We start from the raw sequence: 17,368 nt of genomic DNA, 5'->3' as shown, positions 1-17,368 counted from the left end.
ATTTGGAACGATTTGTCATCATTTGCGGTGCAAGTAGCGAAACAGTTGTCAGTTTGTCAACTGGGTCGGATTATAATGTTGTCAGCGATCTGCAGCAATGTGAACGGAGATGTCGAATCGAGCTGCTGGTGGTGATGAGGCGCGCTTGCAGCGTGACATGTTTACACGGGGAGATCAGCTCCCTCCCCATTCTCCACAGAGAGTCGGATACAAGTAGAGAGGATATTGAAAGTGGACGATAAAGAAAGGGTGCACGGACGTAATTCGCTTTTCGCAACTTTTCGGATTGATGCGGAATGCCGAGGAGCGAATCCTGTACGTGAGGGAAACGATGATTGGCATTTATGGGCAAGCTACACCAACACAAGGGGAGGCAATGAATAGGATCTTTCCGTCAAGGCCAACATTTCTCGCCCATGCCGAGATCAGCCTGGTGGTGAGCTGCTCTCTCGAACCGCTGCAGTCCAAGTGCTGTCGGTAGCCCCGCGATGCTGTTTGGGCGGGGATTCCCGATTTTGACCCGGTAACACCGGAGGAACAAGGACATATTTGCAATTCAGGACAGCGAGTGCCTCGGCGGGGGGGAGAACTTGCGAATGGTGGTGTTCCCGTGGATCTGCTGCCGTCATCCTTCGAGGCTGCGTTGGCCATGGGTTTGCAAGGTGCTGCCTGAGGAATTCTGGTGAATCTTGTAGATGCCGGGGGAATGAATGACCCTGCCGCCGCCGCTGTCCCCGATCACCGGGAGAAACCTCTCTGCAGTCGACCTGACGTGCGGTGGCTCCGGCCCGTGCCATCTGATTGGTCGTCAGCGCGACCTACGCGGCTACGTAACAGATGGACAGAAAAGCACGGGGAAAGCACAGCGACTGCTGCAGAGTGATCTTCCGGTCTGGTTGGATATCTTGGAAGGAAGGTAGACGGTAAGGGAATAAAGGAACTTTGAATATCATCAAACTGATGGAAAGGATAGTCGGCAAATAGGACCTCCACCGTTGGAGTATTAATGTGCTATCGCTTCTCGGCCTTTTGGCTTGGAATATGTGTAGTTTCTGTTCTTATCAGTTTAATCGCTGATATCTCCCGAAGGTGGGAGTGTTTGTATTAAATGGATTTTTGGAGCAGGGAGATGGCTTAAGGGCTTGCTCTGTCCTCTCCATGTATCAGCCTGGTATTGCAGTGTTTCAGGAATGGTGCACCCAACGCTTACCCAAGTTCAAAAGCAGGTGAATGCAATGTGAATCTCTTGCCTTTGCTAGTTTGCCGTGTTGATGGCAGTCAGTGATTGTTGCATCTATTGTCTTTTCAGTTGCAGGAAACTATCGTCTTTTGTTACGGGTTTTCTGTCTTATGAACCTGCTCTGCAGTTACCTGATGAAGGTGCAGCACGCTGAAAGCCAGGACAGGGGTAACCCCAACGTGCTACAGGGAACATTCTGGAACCAGGGGCCTGCCAGGAAGGTAACTTGCCAATTTGAATGAATGGATTTGCCCTTGTCTGCCGTTTTGGGCTTCTGCGGTCGTTCTTGGAACGTATCCCACCGATGGTACGGCGGTGGCGGGGGGTGGGGTGACTGCTGTAATTTCAAAGAACCCCGTTGGGCTGAAACCTGGTGTTGTGGGATTTTTAACACAGTCAAATCAGGTTGTGGGATCCCATGACTCAGCCAATGTCAAATGGCTATCAGATCAGCCCCCACAGCCCCTTCCCAACCCCCCCGCCTCCCCCCCCACCCCCGAGGCAACAAATTTATCCTAATATTTTCTTGAACAAGGAAGAAATGTCTTTAGTCTGTTTCCTGAATAGAGTGAAACCCCCATCTCTGTTTGTTTCTTCGCAAACTACTGTACGGAAGCGACCTGCTTTAGTAGCTACGTCTGTACGTAAAGATTATTCACGCAGACGATCGCCCAAGGCTGGAACTGGCTTCAGCTCCCTGGTGCCACCAGGCAGCCGTACTAACCACTGATCCACTGTGCCACCCGTACGATTTGGAACGATTTGTCATCATTTGCGGTGCAAGTAGCGAAACAGTTGTCAGTTTGTCAACTGGGTCGGATTATAATGTTGTCAGCGATCTGCAGCAATGTGAACGGAGATGTCGAATCGAGCTGCTGGTGGTGATGAGGCGCGCTTGCAGCGTGACATGTTTACACGGGGAGATCAGCTCCCTCCCCATTCTCCACAGAGAGTCGGATACAAGTAGAGAGGATATTGAAAGTGGACGATAAAGAAAGGGTGCACGGACGTAATTCGCTTTTCGCAACTTTTCGGATTGATGCGGAATGCCGAGGAGCGAATCCTGTACGTGAGGGAAACGATGATTGGCATTTATGGGCAAGCTACACCAACACAAGGGAGGCAATGAATAGGATCTTTCCGTCAAGGCCAACATTTCTCGCCATGCCGAGATCAGCCTGGTGGTGAGCTGCTCTCTCGAACCGCTGCAGTCCAAGTGCTGTCGGTAGCCCCGCGATGCTGTTTGGGCGGGATTCCCGATTTTGACCCGGTAACACCGGAGGAACAAGGACATATTTGCAATTCAGGACAGCGAGTGCCTCGGCGGGGGGGGAGAACTTGCGAATGGTGGTGTTCCCGTGGATCTGCTGCCGTCATCCTTCGAGGCTGCGTTGGCCATGGGTTTGCAAGGTGCTGCCTGAGGAATTCTGGTGAATCTTGTAGATGCCGGGGGAATGAATGACCCTGCCGCCGCCGCTGTCCCCGATCACCGGGAGAAACCTCTCTGCAGTCGACCTGACGTGCGGTGGCTCCGGCCCGTGCCATCTGATTGGTCGTCAGCGCGACCTACGCGGCTACGTAACAGATGGACAGAAAAGCACGGGGAAAGCACAGCGACTGCTGCAGAGTGATCTTCCGGTCTGGTTGATATCTTGGAAGGAAGGTAGACGGTAAGGGAATAAAGGAACTTTGAATATCATCAAACTGATGGAAAGGATAGTCGGCAAATATGACCTCCACCGTTGGAGTATTAATGTGCTATCGCTTCTCGGCCTTTTGGCTTGGAATATGTGTAGTTTCTGTTCTTATCAGTTTTAATCGCTGATATCTCCCGAAGGTGGGAGTGTTTGTATTAAATGGATTTTTGGAGCAGGGAGATGGCTTAAGGGCTTGCTCTGTCCTCTCCATGTATCAGCCTGGTATTGCAGTGTTTCCAGGAATGGTGCACCCAACGCTTACCCAAGTTCAAAAGCAGGTGAATGCAATGTGAATCTCTTGCCTTTGCTAGTTTGCCGTGTTGATGGCAGTCAGTGATTGTTGCATCTATTGTCTTTTCAGTTGCAGGAAACTATCGTCTTTTGTTACGGGTTTTCTGTCTTATGAACCTGCTCTGCAGTTACCTGATGAAGGTGCAGCACGCTGAAAGCCAGGACAGGGGTAACCCCAACGTGCTACAGGGAACATTCTGGAACCAGGGGCCTGCCAGGAAGGTAACTTGCCAATTTGAATGAATGGATTTGCCCTTGTCTGCCGTTTTGGGCTTCTGCGGTCGTTCTTGGAACGTATCCCACCGATGGTACGGCGGTGGCGGGGGGTGGGGTGACTGCTGTAATTTCAAAGAACCCCGTTGGGCTGAAACCTGGTGTTGTGGGATTTTTAACACAGTCAAATCAGGTTGTGGGATCCCATGACTCAGCCAATGTCAAATGGCTATCAGATCAGCCCCCACAGCCCCTTCCCAACCCCCCCGCTCCCCCCCCACCCCCGAGGCAACAAATTTATCCTAATATTTTCTTGAACAAGGAAGAAATGTCTTTAGTCTGTTTCCTGAATAGAGTGAAACCCCCATCTCTGTTTGTTTCTTCGCAAACTACTGTACGGAAGCGACCTGCTTTAGTAGCTACGTCTGTACGTAAAGATTATTCACGCAGACGATCGCCCAAGGCTGGAACTGGCTTCAGCTCCCTGGTGCCACCAGGCAGCCGTACTAACCACTGATCCACTGTGCCACCCGTACGATTTGGAACGATTTGTCATCATTTGCGGTGCAAGTAGCGAAACAGTTGTCAGTTTGTCAACTGGGTCGGATTATAATGTTGTCAGCGATCTGCAGCAATGTGAACGGAGATGTCGAATCGAGCTGCTGGTGGTGATGAGGCGCGCTTGCAGCGTGACATGTTTACACGGGGAGATCAGCTCCCTCCCCATTCTCCACAGAGAGTCGGATACAAGTAGAGAGGATATTGAAAGTGGACGATAAAGAAAGGGTGCACGGACGTAATTCGCTTTTCGCAACTTTTCGGATTGATGCGGAATGCCGAGGAGCGAATCCTGTACGTGAGGGAAACGATGATTGGCATTTATGGGCAAGCTACACCAACACAAGGGGAGGCAATGAATAGGATCTTTCCGTCAAGGCCAACATTTCTCGCCCATGCCGAGATCAGCCTGGTGGTGAGCTGCTCTCTCGAACCGCTGCAGTCCAAGTGCTGTCGGTAGCCCCGCGATGCTGTTTGGGCGGGGATTCCGATTTTGACCCGGTAACACCGGAGGAACAAGGACATATTTGCAATTCAGGACAGCGAGTGCCTCGGCGGGGGGAGAACTTGCGAATGGTGGTGTTCCCGTGGATCTGCTGCCGTCATCCTTCGAGGCTGCGTTGGCCATGGGTTTGCAAGGTGCTGCCTGAGGAATTCTGGTGAATCTTGTAGATGCCGGGGGAATGAATGACCCTGCCGCCGCCGCTGTCCCCGATCACCGGGAGAAACCTCTCTGCAGTCGACCTGACGTGCGGTGGCTCCGCCCGTGCCATCTGATTGGTCGTCAGCGCGACCTACGCGGCTACGTAACAGATGGACAGAAAAGCACGGGGAAAGCACAGCGACTGCTGCAGAGTGATCTTCCGGTCTGGTTGGATATCTTGGAAGGAAGGTAGACGGTAAGGGAATAAAGGAACTTTGAATATCATCAAACTGATGGAAAGGATAGTCGGCAAATATGACCTCCACCGTTGGAGTATTAATGTGCTATCGCTTCTCGGCCTTTTGGCTTGGAATATGTGTAGTTTCTGTTCTTATCAGTTTAATCGCTGATATCTCCCGAAGGTGGAGTGTTTGTATTAAATGGATTTTTGGAGCAGGGAGATGGCTTAAGGGCTTGCTCTGTCCTCTCCATGTATCAGCCTGGTATTGCAGTGTTTCCAGAATGGTGCACCCAACGCTTACCCAAGTTCAAAAGCAGGTGAATGCAATGTGAATCTCTTGCCTTTGCTAGTTTGCCGTGTTGATGGCAGTCAGTGATTGTTGCATCTATTGTCTTTTCAGTTGCAGGAAACTATCGTCTTTTGTTACGGGTTTTCTGTCTTATGAACCTGCTCTGCAGTTACCTGATGAAGGTGCAGCACGCTGAAAGCCAGGACAGGGGTAACCCCAACGTGCTACAGGGAACATTCTGGAACCAGGGGCCTGCCAGGAAGGTAACTTGCCAATTTGAATGAATGGATTTGCCCTTGTCTGCCGTTTTGGGCTTCTGCGGTCGTTCTTGGAACGTATCCCACCGATGGTACGGCGGTGGCGGGGGTGGGGTGACTGCTGTAATTTCAAAGAACCCCGTTGGGCTGAAACCTGGTGTTGTGGGATTTTTAACACAGTCAAATCAGGTTGTGGGATCCCATGACTCAGCCAATGTCAAATGGCTATCAGATCAGCCCCCCACAGCCCCTTCCCAACCCCCCCCCTCCCCCCCCACCCCCCGAGGCAACAAATTTATCCTAATATTTTCTTGAACAAGGAAGAAATGTCTTTAGTCTGTTTCCTGAATAGAGTGAAACCCCCATCTCTGTTTGTTTCTTCGCAAACTACTGTACGGAAGCGACCTGCTTTAGTAGCTACGTCTGTACGTAAAGATTATTCACGCAGACGATCGCCCAAGGCTGAACTGGCTTCAGCTCCCTGGTGCCACCAGGCAGCCGTACTAACCACTGATCCACTGTGCCACCCGTACGATTTGGAACGATTTGTCATCATTTGCGGTGCAAGTAGCGAAACAGTTGTCAGTTTGTCAACTGGGTCGGATTATAATGTTGTCAGCGATCTGCAGCAATGTGAACGGAGATGTCGAATCGAGCTGCTGGTGGTGATGAGGCGCGCTTGCAGCGTGACATGTTTACACGGGAGATCAGCTCCCTCCCCATTCTCCACAGAGAGTCGGATACAAGTAGAGAGGATATTGAAAGTGGACGATAAAGAAAGGGTGCACGGACGTAATTCGCTTTTCGCAACTTTTCGGATTGATGCGGAATGCCGAGGAGCGAATCCTGTACGTGAGGGAAACGATGATTGGCATTTATGGGCAAGCTACACCAACACAAGGGGAGGCAATGAATAGGATCTTTCCGTCAAGGCCAACATTTCTCGCCCATGCCGAGATCAGCCTGGTGGTGAGCTGCTCTCTCGAACCGCTGCAGTCCAAGTGCTGTCGGTAGCCCCGCGATGCTGTTTGGGCGGGATTCCCGATTTTGACCCGGTAACACCGGAGGAACAAGGACATATTTGCAATTCAGGACAGCGAGTGCCTCGGCGGGGGGAGAACTTGCGAATGGTGGTGTTCCCGTGGATCTGCTGCCGTCATCCTTCGAGGCTGCGTTGGCCATGGGTTTGCAAGGTGCTGCCTGAGGAATTCTGGTGAATCTTGTAGATGCCGGGGGAATGAATGACCCTGCCGCCGCCGCTGTCCCCGATCACCGGGAGAAACCTCTCTGCAGTCGACCTGACGTGCGGTGGCTCCGGCCCGTGCCATCTGATTGGTCGTCAGCGCGACCTACGCGGCTACGTAACAGATGGACAGAAAAGCACGGGGGAAAGCACAGCGACTGCTGCAGAGTGATCTTCCGGTCTGGTTGGATATCTTGGAAGGAAGGTAGACGGTAAGGGAATAAAGGAACTTTGAATATCATCAAACTGATGGAAAGGATAGTCGGCAAATATGACCTCCACCGTTGGAGTATTAATGTGCTATCGCTTCTCGGCCTTTTGGCTTGGAATATGTGTAGTTTCTGTTCTTATCAGTTTAATCGCTGATATCTCCCGAAGGTGGGAGTGTTTGTATTAAATGGATTTTTGGAGCAGGGAGATGGCTTAAGGGCTTGCTCTGTCCTCTCCATGTATCAGCCTGGTATTGCAGTGTTTCCAGGAATGGTGCACCCAACGCTTACCCAAGTTCAAAAGCAGGTGAATGCAATGTGAATCTCTTGCCTTTGCTAGTTTGCCGTGTTGATGGCAGTCAGTGATTGTTGCATCTATTGTCTTTTCAGTTGCAGGAAACTATCGTCTTTTGTTACGGGTTTTCTGTCTTATGAACCTGCTCTGCAGTTACCTGATGAAGGTGCAGCACGCTGAAAGCCAGGACAGGGGTAACCCCAACGTGCTACAGGGAACATTCTGGAACCAGGGGCCTGCCAGGAAGGTAACTTGCCAATTTGAATGAATGGATTTGCCCTTGTCTGCCGTTTTGGGCTTCTGCGGTCGTTCTTGGAACGTATCCCACCGATGGTACGGCGGTGGCGGGGGGTGGGGTGACTGCTGTAATTTCAAAGAACCCCGTTGGGCTGAAACCTGGTGTTGTGGGATTTTTAACACAGTCAAATCAGGTTGTGGGATCCCATGACTCAGCCAATGTCAAATGGCTATCAGATCAGCCCCCACAGCCCCTTCCCAACCCCCCCGCCTCCCCCCCCACCCCCGAGGCAACAAATTTATCCTAATATTTCTTGAACAAGGAAGAAATGTCTTTAGTCTGTTTCCTGAATAGAGTGAAACCCCCATCTCTGTTTGTTTCTTCGCAAAACTACTGTACGGAAGCGACCTGCTTTAGTAGCTACGTCTGTACGTAAAGATTATTCACGCAGACGATCGCCCAAGGCTGGAACTGGCTTCAGCTCCCTGGTGCCACCAGGCAGCCGTACTAACCACTGATCCACTGTGCCACCCGTACGATTTGGAACGATTTGTCATCATTTGCGGTGCAAGTAGCGAAACAGTTGTCAGTTTGTCAACTGGGTCGGATTATAATGTTGTCAGCGATCTGCAGCAATGTGAACGGAGATGTCGAATCGAGCTGCTGGTGGTGATGAGGCGCGCTTGCAGCGTGACATGTTTACACGGGGAGATCAGCTCCCTCCCCATTCTCCACAGAGAGTCGGATACAAGTAGAGAGGATATTGAAAGTGGACGATAAAGAAAGGGTGCACGGACGTAATTCGCTTTTCGCAACTTTCGGATTGATGCGGAATGCCGAGGAGCGAATCCTGTACGTGAGGGAAACGATGATTGGCATTTATGGGCAAGCTACACCAACACAAGGGGAGGCAATGAATAGGATCTTTCCGTCAAGGCCAACATTTCTCGCCCATGCCGAGATCAGCCTGGTGGTGAGCTGCTCTCTCGAACCGCTGCAGTCCAAGTGCTGTCGGTAGCCCCGCGATGCTGTTTGGGCGGGGATTCCCGATTTTGACCCGGTAACACCGGAGGAACAAGGACATATTTGCAATTCAGGACAGCGAGTGCCTCGGCGGGGGGGAGAACTTGCGAATGGTGGTGTTCCCGTGGATCTGCTGCCGTCATCCTTCGAGGCTGCGTTGCCATGGGTTTGCAAGGTGCTGCCTGAGGAATTCTGGTGAATCTTGTAGATGCCGGGGGAATGAATGACCCTGCCGCCGCCGCTGTCCCCGATCACCGGGAGAAACCTCTCTGCAGTCGACCTGACGTGCGGTGGCTCCGGCCCGTGCCATCTGATTGGTCGTCAGCGCGACCTACGCGGCTACGTAACAGATGGACAGAAAAGCACGGGGAAAGCACAGCGACTGCTGCAGAGTGATCTTCCGGTCTGGTTGGATATCTTGGAAGGAAGGTAGACGGTAAGGGAATAAAGGAACTTTGAATATCATCAAACTGATGGAAAGGATAGTCGGCAAATATGACCTCCACCGTTGGAGTATTAATGTGCTATCGCTTCTCGGCCTTTTGGCTTGGAATATGTGTAGTTTCTGTTCTTATCAGTTTAATCGCTGATATCTCCGAAGGTGGGAGTGTTTGTATTAAATGGATTTTTGGAGCAGGGAGATGGCTTAAGGGCTTGCTCTGTCCTCTCCATGTATCAGCCTGGTATTGCAGTGTTTCCAGGAATGGTGCACCCAACGCTTACCCAAGTTCAAAAGCAGGTGAATGCAATGTGAATCTCTTGCCTTTGCTAGTTTGCCGTGTTGATGGCAGTCAGTGATTGTTGCATCTATTGTCTTTTCAGTTGCAGGAAACTATCGTCTTTTGTTACGGGTTTTCTGTCTTATGAACCTGCTCTGCAGTTACCTGATGAAGGTGCAGCACGCTGAAAGCCAGGACAGGGGTAACCCCAACGTGCTACAGGGAACATTCTGGAACCAGGGGCCTGCCAGGAAGGTAACTTGCCAATTTGAATGAATGGATTTGCCCTTGTCTGCCGTTTTGGGCTTCTGCGGTCGTTCTTGGAACGTATCCCACCGATGGTACGGCGGTGGGGGGGGTGGGGTGACTGCTGTAATTTCAAAGAACCCCGTTGGGCTGAAACCTGGTGTTGTGGGATTTTTAACACAGTCCAATCAGGTTGTGGGATCCCATGACTCAGCAATGTCAAATGGCTATCAGATCAGCCCCCACAGCCCCTTCCCAACCCCCCCGCCCCCCCCCCCCCCCCGAGGCAACAAATTTATCCTAATATTTTCTTGAACAAGGAAGAATGTCTTTAGTCTGTTTCCTGAATAGAGTGAAACCCCCATCTCTGTTTGTTTCTTCGCAAACTACTGTACGGAAGCGACCTGCTTTAGTAGCTACGTCTGTACGTAAAGATTATTCACGCAGACGATCGCCCAAGGCTGGAACTGGCTTCAGCTCCTGGTGCCACCAGGCAGCCGTACTAACCACTGATCCACTGTGCCACCCGTACGATTTGGAACGATTTGTCATCATTTGCGGTGCAAGTAGCGAAACAGTTGTCAGTTTGTCAACTGGGTCGGATTATAATGTTGTCAGCGATCTGCAGCAATGTGAACGGAGATGTCGAATCGAGCTGCTGGTGGTGATGAGGCGCGCTTGCAGCGTGACATGTTTACACGGGGAGATCAGCTCCCTCCCCATTCTCCACAGAGAGTCGGATACAAGTAGAGAGGATATTGAAAGTGGACGATAAAGAAAGGGTGCACGGACGTAATTCGCTTTTCGCAACTTTTCGGATTGATGCGGAATGCCGAGGAGCGAATCCTGTACGTGAGGGAAACGATGATTGGCATTTATGGGCAAGCTACACCAACACAAGGGGAGGCAATGAATAGGATCTTTCCGTCAAGGCCAACATTTCTCGCCCATGCCGAGATCAGCCTGGTGGTGAGCTGCTCTCTCGAACCGCTGCAGTCCAAGTGCTGTCGGTAGCCCCGCGATGCTGTTTGGGCGGGGATTCCCGATTTTGACCCGGTAACACCGGAGGAACAAGGACATATTTGCAATTCAGGACAGCGAGTGCCTCGGCGGGGGGGAGAACTTGCGAATGGTGGTGTTCCCGTGGATCTGCTGCCGTCATCCTTCGAGGCTGCGTTGGCCATGGGTTTGCAAGGTGCTGCCTGAGGAATTCTGGTGAATCTTGTAGATGCCGGGGGAATGAATGACCCTGCCGCCGCCGCTGTCCCCGATCACCGGGAGAAACCTCTCTGCAGTCGACCTGACGTGCGGTGGCTCCGGCCCGTGCCATCTGATTGGTCGTCAGCGCGACCTACGCGGCTACGTAACAGATGGACAGAAAAGCACGGGGAAAGCACAGCGACTGCTGCAGAGTGATCTTCCGGTCTGGTTGGATATCTTGGAAGGAAGGTAGACGGTAAGGGAATAAAGGAACTTTGAATATCATCAAACTGATGGAAAGGATAGTCGGCAAATATGACCTCCACCGTTGGAGTATTAATGTGCTATCGCTTCTCGGCCTTTTGGCTTGGACTATGTGTAGTTTCTGTTCTTATCAGTTTAATCGCTGATATCTCCCGAAGGTGGGAGTGTTTGTATTAAATGGATTTTTGGAGCAGGGAGATGGCTTAAGGGCTTGCTCTGTCCTCTCCATGTATCAGCCTGGTATTGCAGTGTTTCCAGGAATGGTGCACCCAACGCTTACCCAAGTTCAAAAGCAGGTGAATGCAATGTGAATCTCTTGCCTTTGCTAGTTTGCCGTGTGATGGCAGTCAGTGATTGTTGCATCTATTGTCTTTTCAGTTGCAGGAAACTATCGTCTTTTGTTACGGGTTTTCTGTCTTATGAACCTGCTCTGCAGTTACCTGATGAAGGTGCAGCACGCTGAAAGCCAGGACAGGGGTAACCCCAACGTGCTACAGGGAACATTCTGGAACCAGGGGCCTGCCAGGAAGGTAACTTGCCAATTTGAATGAATGGATTTGCCCTTGTCTGCCGTTTTGGGCTTCTGCGGTCGTTCTTGGAACGTATCCACCGATGGTACGGCGGTGGCGGGGGGTGGGGTGACTGCTGTAATTTCAAAGAACCCCGTTGGGCTGAAACCTGGTGTTGTGGGATTTTTAACACAGTCAAATCAGGTTGTGGGATCCCATGACTCAGCCATGTCAAATGGCTATCAGATCAGCCCCCACAGCCCCTTCCCAACCCCCCCGCCTCCCCCCCCACCCCGAGGCAACAAATTTATCCTAATATTTTCTTGAACAAGGAAGAAATGTCTTTAGTCTGTTTCCTGAATAGAGTGAAACCCCCATCTCTGTTTGTTTCTTCGCAAACTACTGTACGGAAGCGACCTGCTTTAGTAGCTACGTCTGTACGTAAAGATTATTCACGCAGACGATCGCCCAAGGCTGGAACTGGCTTCAGCTCCCTGGTGCCACCAGGCAGCCGTACTAACCACTGATCCACTGTGCCACCCGTACGATTTGGAACGATTTGTCATCATTTGCGGTGCAAGTAGCGAAACAGTTGTCAGTTTGTCAACTGGGTCGGATTATAATGTTGTCAGCGATCTGCAGCAATGTGAACGGAGATGTCGAATCGAGCTGCTGGTGGTGATGAGGCGCGCTTGCAGCGTGACATGTTTACACGGGAGATCAGCTCCCTCCCCATTCTCCACAGAGAGTCGGATACAAGTAGAGAGGATATTGAAAGTGGACGATAAAGAAAGGGTGCACGGACGTAATTCGCTTTTCGCAACTTTTCGGATTGATGCGGAATGCCGAGGAGCGAATCCTGTACGTGAGGGAAACGATGATTGGCATTTATGGGCAAGCTACACCAACACAAGGGGAGGCAATGAATAGGATCTTTCCGTCAAGGCCAACATTTCTCGCCCATGCCGAGATCAGCCTGGTGGTGAGCTGCTCTCTCGAACCGCTGCAGTCCAAGTGCTGTCGGTAGCCCCGCGATGCTGTTTGGGCGGGGATTCCCGATTTTGACCCGGTAACACCGGAGGAACAAGGACATATTTGCAATTCAGGACAGCGAGTGCCTCGGCGGGGGGAGAACTTGCGAATGGTGGTGTTCCCGTGGATCTGCTGCCGTCATCCTTCGAGGCTGCGTTGGCCATGGGTTTGCAAGGTGCTGCTGAGGAATTCTGGTGAATCTTGTAGATGCCGGGGGAATGAATGACCCTGCCGCCGCCGCTGTCCCCGATCACCGGGAGAAACCTCTCTGCAGTCGACCTGACGTGCGGTGGCTCCGGCCCGTGCCATCTGATTGGTCGTCAGCGCGACCTACGCGGCTACGTAACAGATGGACAGAAAAGCACGGGGAAAGCACAGCGACTGCTGCAGAGTGATCTTCCGGTCTGGTTGGATATCTTGGAAGGAAGGTAGACGGTAAGGGAATAAAGGAACTTTGAATATCATCAAACTGATGGAAAGGATAGTCGGCAAATATGACCTCCACCGTTGGAGTATTAATGTGCTATCGCTTCTCGGCCTTTTGGCTTGGAATATGTGTAGTTTCTGTTCTTATCAGTTTAATCGCTGATATCTCCCGAAGGTGGGAGTGTTTGTATTAAATGGATTTTTGGAGCAGGGAGATGGCTTAAGGGCTTGCTCTGTCCTCTCCATGTATCAGCCTGGTATTGCAGTGTTTCCAGAATGGTGCACCCAACGCTTACCCAAGTTCAAAAGCAGGTGAATGCAATGTGAATCTCTTGCCTTTGCTAGTTTGCCGTGTTGATGGCAGTCAGTGATTGTTGCATCTATTGTCTTTTCAGTTGCAGGAAACTATCGTCTTTTGTTACGGGTTTTCTGTCTTATGAACCTGCTCTGCAGTTACCTGATGAAGGTGCAGCACGCTGAAAGCCAGGACAGGGGTAACCCAACGTGCTACAGGGAACATTCTGGAACCAGGGGCCTGCAGGAAGGTAACTTGCCAATTTGAATGAATGGATTTGCCCTTGTCTGCCGTTTTGGGCTTCTGCGGTCGTTCTTGGAACGTATCCCACCGATGGTACGGCGGTGGCGGGGGGTGGGGTGACTGCTGTAATTTCAAAGAACCCCGTTGGGCTGAAACCTGGTGTTGTGGGATTTTTAACACAGTCAAATCAGGTTGTGGGATCCCATGACTCAGCCAATGTCAAATGGCTATCAGATCAGCCCCCACAGCCCCTTCCCAACCCCCCCGCCTCCCCCCCCACCCCCGAGGCAACAAATTTATCCTAATATTTTCTTGAACAAGGAAGAAATGTCTTTAGTCTGTTTCCTGAATAGAGTGAAACCCCCATCTCTGTTTGTTTCTTCGCAAACTACTGTACGGAAGCGACCTGCTTTAGTAGCTACGTCTGTACGTAAAGATTATTCACGCAGACGATCGCCCAAGGCTGGAACTGGCTTCAGCTCCCTGGTGCCACCAGGCAGCCGTACTAACCACTGATCCACTGTGCCACCCGTACGATTTGGAACGATTTGTCATCATTTGCGGTGCAAGTAGCGAAACAGTTGTCAGTTTGTCACTGGGTCGGATTATAATGTTGTCAGCGATCTGCAGCAATGTGAACGGAGATGTCGAATCGAGCTGCTGGTGGTGATGAGGCGCGCTTGCAGCGTGACATGTTTACACGGGGAGATCAGCTCCCTCCCCATTCTCCACAGAGAGTCGGATACAAGTAGAGAGGATATTGAAAGTGGACGATAAAGAAAGGGTGCACGGACGTAATTCGCTTTTCGCAACTTTTCGGATTGATGCGGAATGCCGAGGAGCGAATCCTGTACGTGAGGGAAACGATGATTGGCATTTATGGGCAAGCTACACCAACACAAGGGGAGGCAATGAATAGGATCTTTCCGTCAAGGCCAACATTTCTCGCCATGCCGAGATCAGCCTGGTGGTGAGCTGCTCTCTCGAACCGCTGCAGTCCAAGTGCTGTCGGTAGCCCCGCGATGCTGTTTGGGCGGGGATTCCCGATTTTGACCCGGTAACACCGGAGGAACAAGGACATATTGCAATTCAGGACAGCGAGTGCCTCGGCGGGGGGAGAACTTGCGAATGGTGGTGTTCCCGTGGATCTGCTGCCGTCATCCTTCGAGGCTGCGTTGGCCATGGGTTTGCAAGGTGCTGCCTGAGGAATTCTGGTGAATCTTGTAGATGCCGGGGAATGAATGACCCTGCCGCCGCCGCTGTCCCCGATCACCGGGAGAAACCTCTCTGCAGTCGACCTGACGTGCGTGGCTCCGGCCCGTGCCATCTGATTGGTCGTCAGCGCGACCTACGCGGCTACGTAACGATGGACAGAAAAGCACGGGGAAAGCACAGCGACTGCTGCAGAGTGATCTTCCGGTCTGGTTGGATATCTTGGAAGGAAGGTAGACGGTAAGGGAATAAAGGAACTTTGAATATCATCAAACTGATGGAAAGGATAGTCGGCAAATATGACCTCCACCGTTGGAGTATTAATGTGCTATCGCTTCTCGGCCTTTTGGCTTGGAATATGTGTAGTTTCTGTTCTTATCAGTTTAATCGCTGATATCTCCCGAAGGTGGGAGTGTTTGTATTAAATGGATTTTTGGAGCAGGGAGATGGCTTAAGGGCTTGCTCTGTCCTCTCCATGTATCAGCCTGGTATTGCAGTGTTTCCAGGAATGGTGCACCCAACGCTTACCCAAGTTCAAAAGCAGGTGAATGCAATGTGAATCTCTTGCCTTTGCTAGTTTGCCGTGTTGATGGCAGTCAGTGATTGTTGCATCTATTGTCTTTTCAGTTGCAGGAAACTATCGTCTTTTGTTACGGGTTTTCTGTCTTATGAACCTGCTCTGCAGTTACCTGATGAAGGTGCAGCACGCTGAAAGCCAGGACAGGGGTAACCCCAACGTGCTACAGGGAACATTCTGGAACCAGGGGCCTGCCAGGAAGGTAACTTGCCAATTTGAATGAATGGATTTGCCCTTGTCTGCCGTTTTGGGCTTCTGCGGTCGTTCTTGGAACGTATCCCACCGATGGTACGGCGGTGGCGGGGGGTGGGGTGACTGCTGTAATTTCAAAGAACCCCGTTGGGCTGAAACCTGGTGTTGTGGGATTTTTAACACAGTCAAATCAGGTTGTGGGATCCCATGACTCAGCCAATGTCAAATGGCTATCAGATCAGCCCCCACAGCCCCTTCCCAACCCCCCCGCCTCCCCCCCCACCCCCGAGGCAACAAATTTATCCTAATATTTTCTTGAACAAGGAAGAAATGTCTTTAGTCTGTTTCCTGAATAGAGTGAAACCCCCATCTCTGTTTGTTTCTTCGCAAACTACTGTACGGAAGCGACCTGCTTTAGTAGCTACGTCTGTACGTAAAGATTATTCACGCAGACGATCGCCCAAGGCTGGAACTGGCTTCAGCTCCCTGGTGCCACCAGGCAGCCGTACTAACCACTGATCCACTGTGCCACCCGTACGATTTGGAACGATTTGTCATCATTTGCGGTGCAAGTAGCGAAACAGTTGTCAGTTTGTCAACTGGGTCGGATTATAATGTTGTCAGCGATCTGCAGCAATGTGAACGGAGATGTCGAATCGAGCTGCTGGTGGTGATGAGGCGCGCTTGCAGCGTGACATGTTTACACGGGGAGATCAGCTCCCTCCCCATTCTCCACAGAGAGTCGGATACAAGTAGAGAGGATATTGAAAGTGGACGATAAAGAAAGGGTGCACGGACGTAATTCGCTTTTCGCAACTTTTCGGATTGATGCGGAATGCCGAGGAGCGAATCCTGTACGTGAGGGAAACGATGATTGGCATTTATGGGCAAGCTACACCAACACAAGGGGAGGCAATGAATAGGATCTTTCCGTCAAGGCCAACATTTCTCGCCCATGCCGAGATCAGCCTGGTGGTGAGCTGCTCTCTCGAACCGCTGCAGTCCAAGTGCTGTCGGTAGCCCCGCGATGCTGTTTGGGCGGGGATTCCCGATTTTGACCCGGTAACACCGGAGGAACAAGGACATATTTGCAATTCAGGACAGCGAGTGCCTCGGCGGGGGGGAGAACTTGCGAATGGTGGTGTTCCCGTGGATCTGCTGCCGTCATCCTTCGAGGCTGCGTTGGCCATGGGTTTGCAAGGTGCTGCCTGAGGAATTCTGGTGAATCTTGTAGATGCCGGGGGAATGAATGACCCTGCCGCCGCCGCTGTCCCCGATCACCGGGAGAAACCTCTCTGCAGTCGACCTGACGTGCGGTGGCTCCGGCCCGTGCCATCTGATTGGTCGTCAGCGCGACCTACGCGGCTACGTAACAGATGGACAGAAAAGCACGGGGAAAGCACAGCGACTGCTGCAGAGTGATCTTCCGGTCTGGTTGGATATCTTGGAAGGAAGGTAGACGGTAAGGGAATAAAGGAACTTTGAATATCATCAAACTGATGGAAAGGATAGTCGGCAAATATGACCTCCACCGTTGGAGTATTAATGTGCTATCGCTTCTCGGCCTTTTGGCTTGGAATATGTGTAGTTTCTGTTCTTATCAGTTTAATCGCTGATATCTCCCGAAGGTGGGAGTGTTTGTATTAAATGGATTTTTGGAGCAGGGAGATGGCTTAAGGGCTTGCTCTGTCCTCTCCATGTATCAGCCTGGTATTGCAGTGTTTCCAGGAATGGTGCACCCAACGCTTACCCAAGTTCAAAAGCAGGTGAATGCAATGTGAATCTCTTGCCTTTGCTAGTTTGCCGTGTTGATGGCAGTCAGTGATTGTTGCATCTATTGTCTTTTCAGTTGCAGGAAACTATCGTCTTTTGTTACGGGTTTTCTGTCTTATGAACCTGCTCTGCAGTTACCTGATGAAGGTGCAGCACGCTGAAAGCCAGGACAGGGGTAACCCCAACGTGCTACAGGGAACATTCTGGAACCAGGGGCCTGCCAGGAAGGTAACTTGCCAATTT

The 17,368-nt window shown here is 51.4% G+C and overlaps 9 non-coding genes across 9 annotated transcripts; all 9 read left to right on the top strand.

Annotated features, from left to right (window-relative positions):
- Window positions 1-1,013: 1,013 nt before the first annotated feature.
- LOC132831902 (U2 spliceosomal RNA) lies at window positions 1,014-1,204 on the top strand. The gene has a single exon (XR_009646852.1). It is a non-coding gene; the product is annotated as a U2 spliceosomal RNA (small nuclear RNA).
- Window positions 1,205-3,000: 1,796 nt separating this feature from the next.
- On the top strand, window positions 3,001-3,193 carry LOC132831910 (U2 spliceosomal RNA). Its single transcript, XR_009646860.1, has one exon. It is a non-coding gene; the product is annotated as a U2 spliceosomal RNA (small nuclear RNA).
- Window positions 3,194-4,988: 1,795 nt separating this feature from the next.
- On the top strand, window positions 4,989-5,178 carry LOC132831923 (U2 spliceosomal RNA). Its single transcript, XR_009646873.1, has one exon. It is a non-coding gene; the product is annotated as a U2 spliceosomal RNA (small nuclear RNA).
- A 1,796-nt stretch (window positions 5,179-6,974) lies between these two features.
- On the top strand, window positions 6,975-7,166 carry LOC132831612 (U2 spliceosomal RNA). Its single transcript, XR_009646572.1, has one exon. It is a non-coding gene; the product is annotated as a U2 spliceosomal RNA (small nuclear RNA).
- A 1,797-nt stretch (window positions 7,167-8,963) lies between these two features.
- LOC132831886 (U2 spliceosomal RNA) lies at window positions 8,964-9,154 on the top strand. Its single transcript, XR_009646836.1, has one exon. It is a non-coding gene; the product is annotated as a U2 spliceosomal RNA (small nuclear RNA).
- A 1,794-nt stretch (window positions 9,155-10,948) lies between these two features.
- LOC132831864 (U2 spliceosomal RNA) lies at window positions 10,949-11,140 on the top strand. The gene has a single exon (XR_009646814.1). It is a non-coding gene; the product is annotated as a U2 spliceosomal RNA (small nuclear RNA).
- Window positions 11,141-12,932: 1,792 nt separating this feature from the next.
- On the top strand, window positions 12,933-13,123 carry LOC132831911 (U2 spliceosomal RNA). The gene has a single exon (XR_009646861.1). It is a non-coding gene; the product is annotated as a U2 spliceosomal RNA (small nuclear RNA).
- A 1,790-nt stretch (window positions 13,124-14,913) lies between these two features.
- On the top strand, window positions 14,914-15,105 carry LOC132831611 (U2 spliceosomal RNA). Its single transcript, XR_009646571.1, has one exon. It is a non-coding gene; the product is annotated as a U2 spliceosomal RNA (small nuclear RNA).
- Window positions 15,106-16,904: 1,799 nt separating this feature from the next.
- Window positions 16,905-17,096, top strand: LOC132831610 (U2 spliceosomal RNA). The gene has a single exon (XR_009646570.1). It is a non-coding gene; the product is annotated as a U2 spliceosomal RNA (small nuclear RNA).
- Window positions 17,097-17,368: the final 272 nt, after the last annotated feature.

Source organism: Hemiscyllium ocellatum, chromosome 33 (genome assembly GCF_020745735.1).
Source record: "Hemiscyllium ocellatum isolate sHemOce1 chromosome 33, sHemOce1.pat.X.cur, whole genome shotgun sequence".
NCBI classification, from domain to species: Eukaryota; Metazoa; Chordata; class Chondrichthyes; order Orectolobiformes; family Hemiscylliidae; genus Hemiscyllium; species Hemiscyllium ocellatum.
Note: the sequence above shows the minus strand (reverse complement) of the source record. Positions and strands in the feature narration are given on the sequence as shown.